The 12,975-nt window shown below is 45.0% G+C and overlaps 1 pseudogene; it reads left to right on the forward strand.

The window, feature by feature from the left end:
• Positions 1-843: 843 nt before the first annotated feature.
• On the forward strand, positions 844-1,196 carry LOC100298726 (small nuclear ribonucleoprotein Sm D2-like; annotated as a pseudogene).
• The last annotated feature ends 11,779 nt before the right edge of the window (positions 1,197-12,975 follow it).

Consider the following 12,975-nt stretch of genomic DNA (forward strand, 5'->3'; position numbering starts at 1 on the left):
CTGGATCCTGGCCAAAGGCTTTGGCAGAAACGGGACTCAGAGGAGGAGAGGAGGGAGAAAAATTATGCACACGTCTCCCTTTCCGCCCTGCTGTTGAATTAAACCACATGTAAGTTTTGTAGCCGCGCACAGCAGAAAGGAACAGCTCCAAAACACATGTTTCGGAGCAGAGATCTTGTCTAGGGGATTTTGAAAATTAGCGGCTGAAACAATAGAACATGAAGTCAGGGCATGTGGAAGTGATTGAGGGCCGCTGCCATGTACAGTAAGAGCTGTTAATCAGCGCCTCACTACTGGCTGCTCGGAGACAGGATTTGAGTAAACATGGAGCTCTGCTCACTCACTAAGCTGAGGGTCATGAGGACCCTGGTGTCAGGGATCCCATTTACCCTTGGGAGGGAGGCAGAGTTAATGACACGATGAATTCCTTAGCAAAGCAAGCCCTAGATGGATGCTAGGCAGAAACCTCATCCACAGGGTAGTAATTACATGTGCTCAGGGCTCCGAGGAGTCCTGGCACTTTTTCCAGCCTTGAGTACCAAGCCATTGCCAAGAAGCACCCCCAAAGCTAGGGTGTGTACGGTCTCCTTATATTTCATTCACCCATTGGTTCATTTATGAATGTCTTCATACATACGTTCAAGCAGTACTGATTGAATAACTACTATGAACACTTACTGTGGACCGTGTAAGAATCTGATCTCTACTCTGAGAAGACCTACTACCTAATGAACACAGAAAACCTATCATTACAAGCAGCTAAATTAACAATAGAACACGTGGGCTCTCCCTTGCTCTCTCTTCGAAAGGTCAAAGCATTGCAGATGGTAGTGACTAGAGGGCATGGCCACCACCGTGAGCCTTCTCAACAAGCCTGGGAGGCAGGTGACCCTGGAGGAGCTGCAGGAGTGGGAGGAGGAGGAGTTGAACTTGGGGCCACTCTCTGTGCTCACGCAGTCGGTCAAAAACAACACCCAAGGGCTCATCAACCGCCAGAACAACAGAATGCTCCTGGGCTGGATGAGGGCGTTCAACACATGTGAGAGAATTTGAAGGAGATGTGGACCCAGGTCCCCAAGAGTGGCAAGGGCAAGAAGTCCAAGCCAGTCAACAAGGACCACTGCATCTCAAAGATGCTCCTGTGCAAGTACTCGGTCACCATAGTCTCACAAAACCCACACATTGCTTGCAAGTAGAGGCCCCCCTCCCTGCCATCAGAACTTTCCCGCTTGTTTTGTGAAGACCTGCCCTTTGTACTTGGGATAATAAAGTCCTGAGTTTAAAAAAAAAAAAAAAAGAAGAAGACGTGACATCAGGAAACATATATGGTGGAAAGTAAAGGAATAATGCAGACAAGAAACTTTCAAGGCATTTAGGAGAGGGTGCCGAGATTGCTGTGGTCCAGGGTCACCTGAAAGGGATGAGGTTGGAGCCGGGCTGTGGATGGGAGGGAAGGATGAGAAGGGGCACTCCAGGGGAGATAGGCCAGCCTGAGTGGGGCTGAAGTCCTTCTTTTGTTCCATTCACATGTAAAAACCATGCAAAAGCTCCACCATCCAGGACAGGGCTGAGCAGAGGAGGCTGACACTGACAAGAGCTGCCAGGAAGGATGGCCAGTGATGCTTCCATTCGGATGGGCCCTACTTTACTCTGACTGGTAAACTTTGTAAGAGGAGGAGCTTAGGACCCACAGAGAGACACCAGAGGTGCACAGGCACTGAGCAATTATCTTGAAGAAGCAGCAAGAATGGGGCAACTGCAAGCCAAGGAGAGGGCTCTCAGGACACACCACAGCTGCTCCCACTCTGGTCTTGGACTTCTGGCCTTCAGAACTGTGAGAATATTAAGTACCACTGTTTAAGCCACCCAGTCTGTGGTATTCCATAACGGCAACCCTCACAGACTAATACATATGGCTTTTCTCATTGCATTTGCTGATGTAAAATATATTAACAAATTTTACAATGTTAATTCATACTTGTGTTCTAAGGATAGACCAAAGTGATTTAGGATGACTTAATATTGCTTTTTAAAAGCATACTTATTTCTTCTTGGTTGCCATGGGTCTTCATTGCTGTGCGTGGGTTTTCTCTAGTAGCAGATGGGTCACTCTCTAGCTGTGGTGCACGGGCTCCTCACTGCAGCGCCTCCTCTTGTTGCAGAGCATGGGCTCCAGCGTGCCGAATCAGTAGTTGTGTCACTTGGGTTTCGTTGCCCCAAAGCATGTGGAATCTTCCCGAACCAGGGATCGAACCCTTGTCCCTTGCATTGGCAGGTGGATTCTTAACCACTGGCCCACCAGGCAAGTCCTAAACTATATTAATCAAGACAGAGAAGTGTTGGTACAGGAAGAGAGAGATATACAAGGGATCAGACAGTCCAGAAACACATCCAGATATTTATGGAAACTTATTCTGGCACCCCACTCCAGTACTCTTGCCTGGAAAATCCCATGGATGCAGGAGCCTGGTAGGCAACAGTCCATAGGGTTGCTAAGAGTCAGACCCGACTGAGCGACTTCACTTTCACTTTTCACTTTCATGCATTGGAGAAGGAAATGGCAACCCACTCCAGTGTTCTTGCCTGGAGAATCCCAGGGACGGTGGAGCCTGGTAGGCTACCGTCTATGGGGTCACACAGAGTAGGACACAACTGAAGTGACTTAGCATAGCATATTCCACGACAGAGAAAGTATTCACCCTTCTGGAAACAGGAAAGGGTGAACAAAGTAGGACAAATTCCTCCAGAGAGAATCTGAAAAAAGAAAATCCAAATGACCAATAAATGTATGAAAAATGCCCAACCACATCAGCAGTCAAGGAAATAAAAAAGACCACAGTGAAATACTAATGCGTAACTTACAGTGTCTGACAATGTGATGAATCGGCAATAATATGGAGTAACAGGAACTCATATCTTTTGTCAGGAATTTAATCTGAACAACCACTTTACAGATGGATTTAGGGATATATATAGTCAAGCTGAAGATGTACGAACTCTGTAACCCAGCTATTCCATTTCTAACAATCTATCATAGAGAAACACAAGTTTCTCTATAGGCTCAGAGGAAGTGCAAAATGTTCAAACAGCACTATCTGTCATGGGAAAAACTGGATATTTTGTCTAAATTTCCATTAACAGGCAAATTTCTGTCTTGCTTCTGAATTCTCAACACTTACAACAATTCTTAATAACACTGCTCTAGGAATATTTGTTGCATCGATAAATCAGTGTAAAATAAAGATGTTCCCAACTCCTTCCATCCATCAGGAATCTAAGTGGGAAAAGAGGGCTTTCAATAGAATTTTCCATGTTGTCTCTTAGTCTGTACAGTCTGGGGTTCACCTCCTCAGGGCCTAGCGATTTGTGATTTATCTCTTCTACAGCAAACTGAAAAGAAGGTTCTTGTAGCTTCTCATTTTTATGCCTCCACTATTACTACTAAAAATCACCATCATGGCCTTCTGGAAAAAGAATTCTCTCCCCTGTAGGCTTTGTCACCTACTGGAAAAATATTTTCTACCAAAACACATCTCTACCAAAGCAAGCACGTTTTCTAAAATGTGACATAGCTCTCTCTGTATCTACCTATCCATCTAATCTACATGTATTAATGTATACTCTTACTCATGTGATCAGAGATATCAGTGCTTCTGATGCCCTATTTGTCAACAAGCCTGAGTGATTAGCATGAGTTCCTAAGACTTGGAGCCTTGTGACACTACGAATCCTAGGTCACCGTCAAAAAAAACTTCCATGGGGACATTGATGCTGGAGGGCCACCTTGATCTGTTCCTTCAGGATAATCCATTACAGAAGCTTCATGAAACCTGGTCCCAGGGTCTCAAAACGGGTGCAGAGAGTTGCTGCCTGATGCAAGTCAAGCCGTCCATCAGTGATCCACATGAGCTATCTGCTCACAGGGCTTCCTTTTGTGGGAAATCATGTTGATATCCAGAAGACTGGGCTGTACTGTATGCAGTTTATCCAGGAATTCTTCACATGAAAGATTTGGCTAGACGCTCTGTCTGGTAGCCTGGATTTAATCCTGAAATGAAGAAGAAGGCAGGGGGAGGAGTGGGTTTGTGCCAGACTAGCCAAGGGAGGTGATCAAGATGCCGAGGCTAATCACCCATATTTCTTTCTCAATGATCATATCTAGGGAAGAATGTCTTGGTTTTGACCTGCTTCTTCTCTAGATCTCTCCTGATTGCAGCTGATTATGGCTCGCTGGGCATCAATCACGACTCTAAGCCAATTAATTGCAAAACACTGATAACCAGACCTTAGGGTTTCTGACTGCGGATCTGGTTTTATTGTGTAGATGTATCTCTACACAGCCTGCATTGTTCCCCGAAGTCTTTACTCAGATAGTCTTACACAAAGGTATTGCAGATGTTCTTAAATCAATTAATTGAAGGAGACTAGAGAAGAAAACTTGTCTGGTTTCTCATTTCCGATATAACAACTAAAGTCATTCTTGTTGAACTACTAGAGGAAACATCTTAAATCTTGCCTAATATTTCCAGTCAGACTCAGATAAGACCTTACAACACAATCAAGGATGTATTCTGAATGTTTCTTAATGACGCTTTTTCTACACCTACTTTATTCTTCTTTTCGCCACCAGTGTTGGCATGGTAGGAACCATGGGGCTTGAATCAAGAAATGGGCTCCTGATGCCAAAATGATGTGAAAGTCAGTGACGTGGAAATCCAGAATCAGACAGACCGATACAGCTGCCATATAAAAGCTATTTAGGGTGTTACTTTTCATAATCTGTCCCTAACCTACACATCACTACAGTGTGGAAATGAGCTTGGAAAGATCGGAAGTAAACTTCCCAAGGTACAGCTGCTAACTAGAGCAATAATCCAAACCCAGGTCTGTCTGTCTTCCCCCCAAACCCACCGCACTAAGCAGACCGTTCTTCAAAATGGCAGCTGTAACCATGGTCCCCTCTTAAGAAAACTGCTCAATGCAACACATTCATATGGAGAACAAGCCTGAGATGCTTTCTCAAATGCACTGTCCTGGTGAGGTCATTATTACCTCTGGCTGAGCTGAATGGAGCAGGGGTGAGCCCTGCCTCTAGCTTTCTCAGTTGGCCAGTCAACAGGTTGACCAGCTGCCCATGAAGCAGCTCAGCCCAAAGTGCACGGCTCAGAAAGGACAATGACAATTCACTTATCCAGTCAAATGCTCCTTCTATTGGACTTTAACAGAAAAGACAGGAAAGAGAGTCAATAGCTAGGTTTGTGGGGGATGGGGACGCAAAAAAACACACAGAAAGAAGACAAACCATGAGGGCCCAAGAGTGAGCAGTGTTGGGAGGAGCAGCAGACCTGAGACAGCAGAATAAAACACATAAAGGATGGAGGGTGGTGGTCTGTTGGTAGTCACCTGTGTGCCGAAAGTGGAGAGGAAGGCATTCTGCGTCACCAGAACCGTGGGGACCAGGAAATCACAAGGACGGCGAGCAGCGGGCGGAAGGCAGAATGCAACCTGGTGACTAGAGCTGCACAGTTCCAGTTCCCAAACTGTGTTCCTTTGTCTTTGAGGCCAGCTCTGCACCTCTTTCTGAGGATGCTGTGACATCCCTGCCTCCCCTGTTACAGATATATTCTTGCTCTGAATCCACCTCCCTGAGGATCAGGGGATGCAAGCTGACCAGTACCCTCCCTTCCTTATACCATGCTCCTCTCAGGGATGAGCGCCTGCTCAGCTGTCTCCTGCTCCTGCTGTGGCCCGGCCAGGGGAGCGGCCAAAGCATCTCTGCTAAGCCGGCCAAGTCTCAAGTCTTCACTGGTACCCAAGAGGGGCCTCTGGTTACAACTGCTGGAGATGTAGACCCCGTGCATCATATGACACAGGGACAGCCTAGAAACAGTGTGAAATGATTTAACTAATGGAGATGGGGTGGGTGGTTCCCCACCCTGCTTTTTGCTCCTTCATGGGATTGTGGGCACCTGCTGGTCTAAGATTCCTGATGGTCTGTGCTTTGGAGATACATGCTCAGGGTGGCCTCGTGAGTTTTGCCTAAACTTGAGGGTCTGCTGGCTTCCTGCATGTCTTGCTACTTGCGTACAGCCAGAACTCAGCAGATGGTTTCTGATCAGGAATAAAGTTGAGAGGAGGGAAATGAGGAAAGGTCAAAAACTCCATTTGAGACCCAGAAACACAGGGGGCGCAGTCATAAAAGAACATGCTTGTCCTCCTCCTAAGGGCCCTGGATCTGCCCCAGAAAGAGGATCCCCCTCTGCCCCGACTTGAATGGGGAACGGCGGCCAGCAGCACACTCAAGACAGAGGACCAGGCACGTCTTTTGAACATCAAAGAGCCCACAGGCTTCCTGGTGACCTTGGCGGAGGGAAAGAGAAACGGGGAAGCCCCAAGCCCCGTGTTGATGGTATAAACATAAAACGGGACCCAGTGGAACATAATGTTTCCCTTTATCTCCTGACTCCAGGAGTCTTCAAACTGCCCGCTGCGCCCTGAAGCTGGGGAATTAGGAAGGAATTGAGATGTCTTTCTTCATTTGGAGAGAGAGAGCAATGCAGAAATTATAACTCATCCGAGGAAAGCCTCCTAAGGGATTTTCACCTTCCCTGTTCTGGGAAAAGATTTTCTTCCAAGAAGTCTCACTCCCATCATTGCAAACCCCTGGCTCCCTCCTCCGGAGTCTCTGCCTCTCTGTCGCTTTCCTTGTCTCGGGACTCAGCGCCTAGCCCAGGGACTTGTCTTGAGACAGCACTAATAAGTATTTGCAAAATAAAAGCGTAATGAAGGAATGAATGAGTATCAGATGTCTTGTTGGAGGGGGCAGAGTATAAGCAGGGTCCATCCGTCAGCATTTTATCATTGCACTCAACTTTGGTGAATCTATACTGTACAGCAGCCAATTGTCTGTGTGTGTAGTGGGCAGACAAGAAGAGCCTTAGACATAGGACCTACACTCAGGAGCCTTCAGTGTACCTAAAGAGAAGACATATGGGCCCAATTACAGGAATGTGTGCAGTGTCTCAAACTATCACCCAGGGAGCACTATTTAAAGTTGCAAGTTTCCCAAGCCCCACTCACCAGGGCTTCTGATTCAGATAAGGGCCCCCAAATTGAACATTTGAGCCAAGTCTGTATGTAATTCAGAAGCTGATATAAACCAGTCTACTCTTGGAGAAACACTGACATGTGGGGAGAAATAGACCCACTGGGAAGGTATTAAAGCTCTTGCCTGGTCTCTTCAATGACCTCCCGTGACTCCTGAGACCTTTCCAGCATCCTCTCTGCCCACACTACCTAGCCCATGATGACTCAAAGCTCTAAACCCTGTATTGAACGGATGCACTTGGATCTCTGTGCTCTCGTCTCTGGCAGAAAGGTTGAGATGACTCAGCAAAGCCCGTTGCCTGGAGGCTAGGAAACATCTTGGGAGAATCAGCTCCATCCCTCAACTCTAGGCCCCTGCTTTAGCTCTTGCAGGAAGTCCTAGGGGAAGAAGGAGCCCGTCACAGTGGGCTGGGTTTTCAGAAGTGAGGGACACCAGGAAGATGGGCTCTGGAAAGCCGACTTCCCTTCCCCATTCTCCTCTGAGTCACCTGGAGAGCAGTGAGTCTCTGCATAACAACTCAAAGGACCATTTTATGAAAACTGTATAATCATTAGAAAATGAGCAGCTCTCGTCCAGGACACTTAACACTGAAGAAAAAGGAAGAGACACCTCACTCCCTCCCACCTAGGTCACAGCTCCCAGCCTGTGGAAGCAGAAGCTCCCGGGAGGAGGGTGGGGAGGGGGGGACATGGAGTAATCACGCAGGGGGCACAGTCATTCACCAGCACCTTCAAGGCAACCCTGGAAGTCCCCAGAAGCAGCAGGGAGGAGGTGGTATAGGGTTACAGGGTCATCAGTGGGGAGACAACCATTTAAATTTGTGTCAAGACTAGTTGTTACCCCCAAATGGACAAAATTCTAAAACATCTCCCAAATTCATCTGCATGTCTGCCTTATCTTTGGATGACTATTCAGCCTCATGTTGGGTCTGCCTGTCTCTCATTTCTTCCCTCTCCATTCTACTCACTGTACTGCAGCCATAATTATCTTTTTAAGCTGTAAGACTGGTCATATTGTTCCCCATTGACTACAGAATGAAGTCCAGACTACTGCAGACCCTTCAGAGCTTGATTCAAGTGTAAGGTCCTCCAGGAAACCGCTTCTGGCTTCCTGGGGTAGATGGGACATGGTCCTTGGCCTCTGCTTTACTTCGTACCTTCCTTCCTTGAAGCCGGTATCACATTTCGTGGGCTTTATTTATTTACCTGATTCTCCTAGACTGGAATCTCCTTGAGGTCAGGGCCTGTGTCTCTCATTCATCTCCACCACTAGTACCCAGTACGCTACAAGTTTAACAAACGTTTTGTTCATTCATTCATTCATTACTGCCCTCATATCAACCCCATCCAGAACTATTACCTCCTTGTCCTGAAGTATGCTTCCATTCCCATCACTGAAACTTTGTGTCTCTTCTTCCCCTTGCCTGAAATGTTTTCCATTCTCTTTTTCAGTCTTCTTATTTCTTTAGTTTTTCTGTAACCAATCATTGCAATACAGCAGATCTTTGAGCGAATGAGCCTGCTGTTTTCTGTGGTGTTTCTACAGACTCTTCCTCACAGAGCCTTGTTCCTTTGTGTGGTTTGTAATTTGGGGTTATGAACTCACTTTTGGTAAGGTGCCCCAGGCCACTACCAATCAAGAACCACTTCAAACTAACTTTGTAGCTTATAGTTAGCTGTATGATAGAGGTAGTATAAAGTTAAACCCCAATCCCAGGTGAGACTACCTACAGTAATACAATTCACAAAGGAAACAGCTTTCATTTTTTTTTTAATCCAGAGCCCAACCTGATAAGACAAGTTTCTCTGTTTTTCTTTGCCAGGGACCACATTCTCCTAGACCATACTTTCCCTGGGGATCTTGTTTTGTGTGTATGAGGGTTGTGTCCATTCTATCTTCTTACCTTGTATGGGCTCAAGATCAGAAGATTCATAACAGACATTCAACTCTAAGACCCCAGATCCGAGATTGGCAAAGAATGGCCCAAGGCTCAATTCCAGTTTACTGCGGGTCAAGCCCTCCTACACCTGTTGCTTATGTATGATCTCTGACTGCATTCACACTACAAAGCATTGAGGTGTTGGAACAGAGAACCACATGGGCTCTGAAACCCAAAAATATTTACTATCTGGCGCTTTACAGAAGATGTTTGCTAATTCCTGCTCTAAACCACAAGGACTATCAAAAGCACCAGCAACTCTTACCTTTTTCCAAACTCAGTGATGCATTTCAAAGGAATTTTGATTCCAGATGGTTTAGCTGTATTAAATGGGGAGATTTCCTAGGATGTCTAGTCTACCACATTGCCAGGAGGTGAAATTAACCTCTTCTTTCTTTTTAGCCTTTCCAAAGGCTCAAAAGATCCAAAATAGAACCTCTCTCCTTCCCCAGTGATTTCAGTTCATGGTATCATTCCCGATGCTTCCTACACCCTTTGCAGAACCTACGGTTCAGCAGTTCATTGTAGGTGTGTGTTCTCCAGTTTGCATCAAGCAGGTAATTATTCTCATTTATGAGGCTGTCAGCACCTTGAGAACAGTGTTTATCATTTAGATCAAGACCTAGTCTTGTGAATTTAGAGAACTGGAGCAATCCTCAGGGTCTACAGAACTCTAAATCTGGCGAGTTAGAAAAGCATGCTTGGCAGTGGGAAATGAGCTGAAGGCAGAAATGAGTGATCAGGCTTTGAGTTTAGATGAAACGGTCCAAATTCAAGTTCTGTCATTCACTAGCTGCATGATATCAGCAGTTACTTTCTAAGTTCAGGTCACTTCATCTATGAAAAGAGAATGACATATCTTCTGTGAACAACTGGGAGACTTGGAATGGATGCACAGTATCTGATAGAAATAGATGACCAATAGGCCATTATCATGTTGTTATGGAAGCAAGTTGTTTATTAATGCTCTTGACAGTACACTTGAAGATTTCTTTGACTATTCTAATACTCGATGCATCCAAGCTGGAATTTGATCTACATTTGTATCCACATTTGTGAAACCTAGACCCTGGAGAGGGAAATGGCAACACACTCCAGTATTCTTGCCTGGGAAATCCCATGGACAGAAGAGCCTGATGGGCTACAGTCCACGGGGTCACAAACAGTCAGATGTGACTTAGTGACTAAACAACAACGACAGACAAGGAACATATGAAACTCAGAAATTGAGGAGCTGGGAAGGACGCATTCCTAGATCTTACAAAAATCAGACTCCCAGCATCTCAGGTCTGACCACAGAATTTCTGCAGGGCTGGGATATGAATTCACCAAACAGGCTAAGCCACTTAATCAGTGAAAAGCGCTCAATGACTTGTCACTGTAACAATTACCAAAAAGTGTGGCTGACTGCTACTGTACTGGATAACTGATTCTTGTTCTGCACTTGGCATTGGCCTCCTTAAGCTCTGTGGGTGTCGAGACCCACCGTCCTCGCAGCCCTAACCTCTGCCAGCTAGTCCTACTCTTTAGAGAAGAACAAATTCATTCGCCTCTTCTTTCCTTTCTATTAGCATTTGTAAGAGGGGGCATGGGACCCAAGGCAGGAACTTAAGAGCAAGGTGTGGTAGCCTGAGGTTGCAGCCCTTACCCCCAAGGTAACTTTTACCTACACCTTCAGCACTACTTTGGGGCTTCTAGAAGTCTAGTCTAGGGGCCCCAGGGAAGGGTTTGGACTAGGGATGGCAGGGGAAGAAGGCACAGATTTACTTATGTTCCCAGTCACACAAGAGGCACGAGGCATTTGCAGGTGAGAAAACTGGTCCTTCCAGGCACAGGGCTTTGATTTCTTAACACTGGGCACATTTGCATTACCTTAACCTCTTTAAGGTCTTGCCTGTGACTGGCACAACCCACAGATCACCACGCTGCCCCTGACCCCCTGGGATTCATCAACACTCACCTGCTTCATGCAGTTTCTCTTCCAGACATTGAAAGGGATTCCCACTCCATCCTCACTGCACCTAAATATACTCTGCCCAGATCTTTCTCCCCAGTTCCCATCATCTTCCTGGTCCATCAATTCCAACTTGCTAGATTATGAATTTTTAAATCTACTTGTCTGTTCCTTGCAGTGTATAGTATAGGTGTTCTGCGTTTCTTGACTATTTCAACCATTGTTTAATAAGATGTTTTGCATCTGACAAGGGAAGTTAAGCAATCAGGAATATGTAATTTATGCAGTTTTCTTTTTTAAGAAGGTAACTATACTTTTCAAGTAAATAAAGTAGCAATACTATGGTTTACTAAGTCATCTAGAGTGATTTATAACAAGCAATGAAAAAATTTGCAATTCTAATTTTCCCAGTACATAAAAAAGTATTGCAAAAAGAGATCAAACCACAGCAGAAAAATGACAAAGAATATGAACAGACAGCTCACAGGAAAAGATATAAAAATCGATTTTAAGTATAGGAAAGTGCACATAACCTGATACATAACAGAAAAGCAACTTCAAACTATATCATCTAACAATGTTTTTTTTTTTTTTTTTTACTTTCAGACAGGCATAGATCAAAGATTTTGATAATACACCCTGCTGGCAGTTTTGTGAGTGAGGGTGTGGGGAAACAGTCCAGTTCATGAGCTGATAGGAGTGTCATGTGTGACTTGGCAGTATTCATAGAAATGAACCCACCTTTGTTCAAGCAATTCTATTTGCAAGAACTTATCAAACACATGTTTTCTCACATACACATGAAACAATATATTCACAAGGTTATTCATTGTAGCACTATTAATAATAGCAAGACCTCAGTGTTCATCAACAGAGAACATCACTAAAGTAAATAGCGGTATAGCCATACAATGGAATACTATGCAGTTGTCAAAAATGAAAGGGAGTTAGTTCTTAGAGAAACTTTTTATATTGTTATGAATATATGTTAAGTGAAAAAAGCAAAGTGAAGGACAGTTTGTAACACACGTGGTTATCATCCGTACCAAAAATGTCGGGGAAAGGAGAATATATGCAGATACTTTTATATTCAAAGACTATCTCTAAGAATACATAGATATTCCACATGGGTTGCCTCTGGAGAATAAAACTAGATGTCTGGGAAAGAGAGACATCTATAATTTTCTCAACCCTCAGAAGCAAAACAAATATGGGTGGTGGTGGGTGGAGGGTCTATAACATCTTCAGTCAAACAACAATTTTAGGTAACCACTACACTTACAAAAACACAATTTTGGACAACTCCATTCTTACAAAGATTGTCACATTAAGTTCTTTTACTTTATAGCTTCCTTTACGGACCTTTATTAGCCCAAACCCATGAGAGCTACCCTCCTGCAAATATCTTCAGCCCAGCCTGGTTCCAGCCTGCACTCTGAGCTGTATCAACCTTCCTAAAACACCTAAGTCATGTAAGGGAGACTTGCTGCACTGATCAGCCTGAAAAGTGGACAAAACATTCAACAGGGAATTGTATGTGTGCTCTGTGAGAGTCTCTGGGCTAGGTGACCTGTAGGAGAGAAGATCTGGCCCTTAAGGAGCCTGCAGAGTGGTAGAGAATATAAAACATTCACACCAAACGGTGGCCACGCAGGGCCCAACATGACACATGACGTGAAATCTGCACAGACAACATTCCGTGGGCGTTCACAGCAGGGAGAGGCTACAGCTAGTTGGAGGAAGCAGTAGGATATAAATCTGGTCTTTAGGGAAAAGTAGCATTTAGACCCATGGAGAAGGGAGAGGAGAGTCTGAGCCACATGAAAAGATGCTCAGTGTCACTAATTATTAGCAGAAAGCAAAACTATGATGAGGTACCACGTCACACTGATCAGAACAGCCATTCATCAAAAAGCTTACAAATAGCAAATGCTGGAGAGGGGGTGGAGAAAAGGGAACCCTCCTACACTGTTG

This window comes from Bos taurus, chromosome 27 (genome assembly GCF_002263795.3).
Source record: "Bos taurus isolate L1 Dominette 01449 registration number 42190680 breed Hereford chromosome 27, ARS-UCD2.0, whole genome shotgun sequence".
Taxonomy (NCBI): domain Eukaryota; kingdom Metazoa; phylum Chordata; class Mammalia; order Artiodactyla; family Bovidae; genus Bos; species Bos taurus.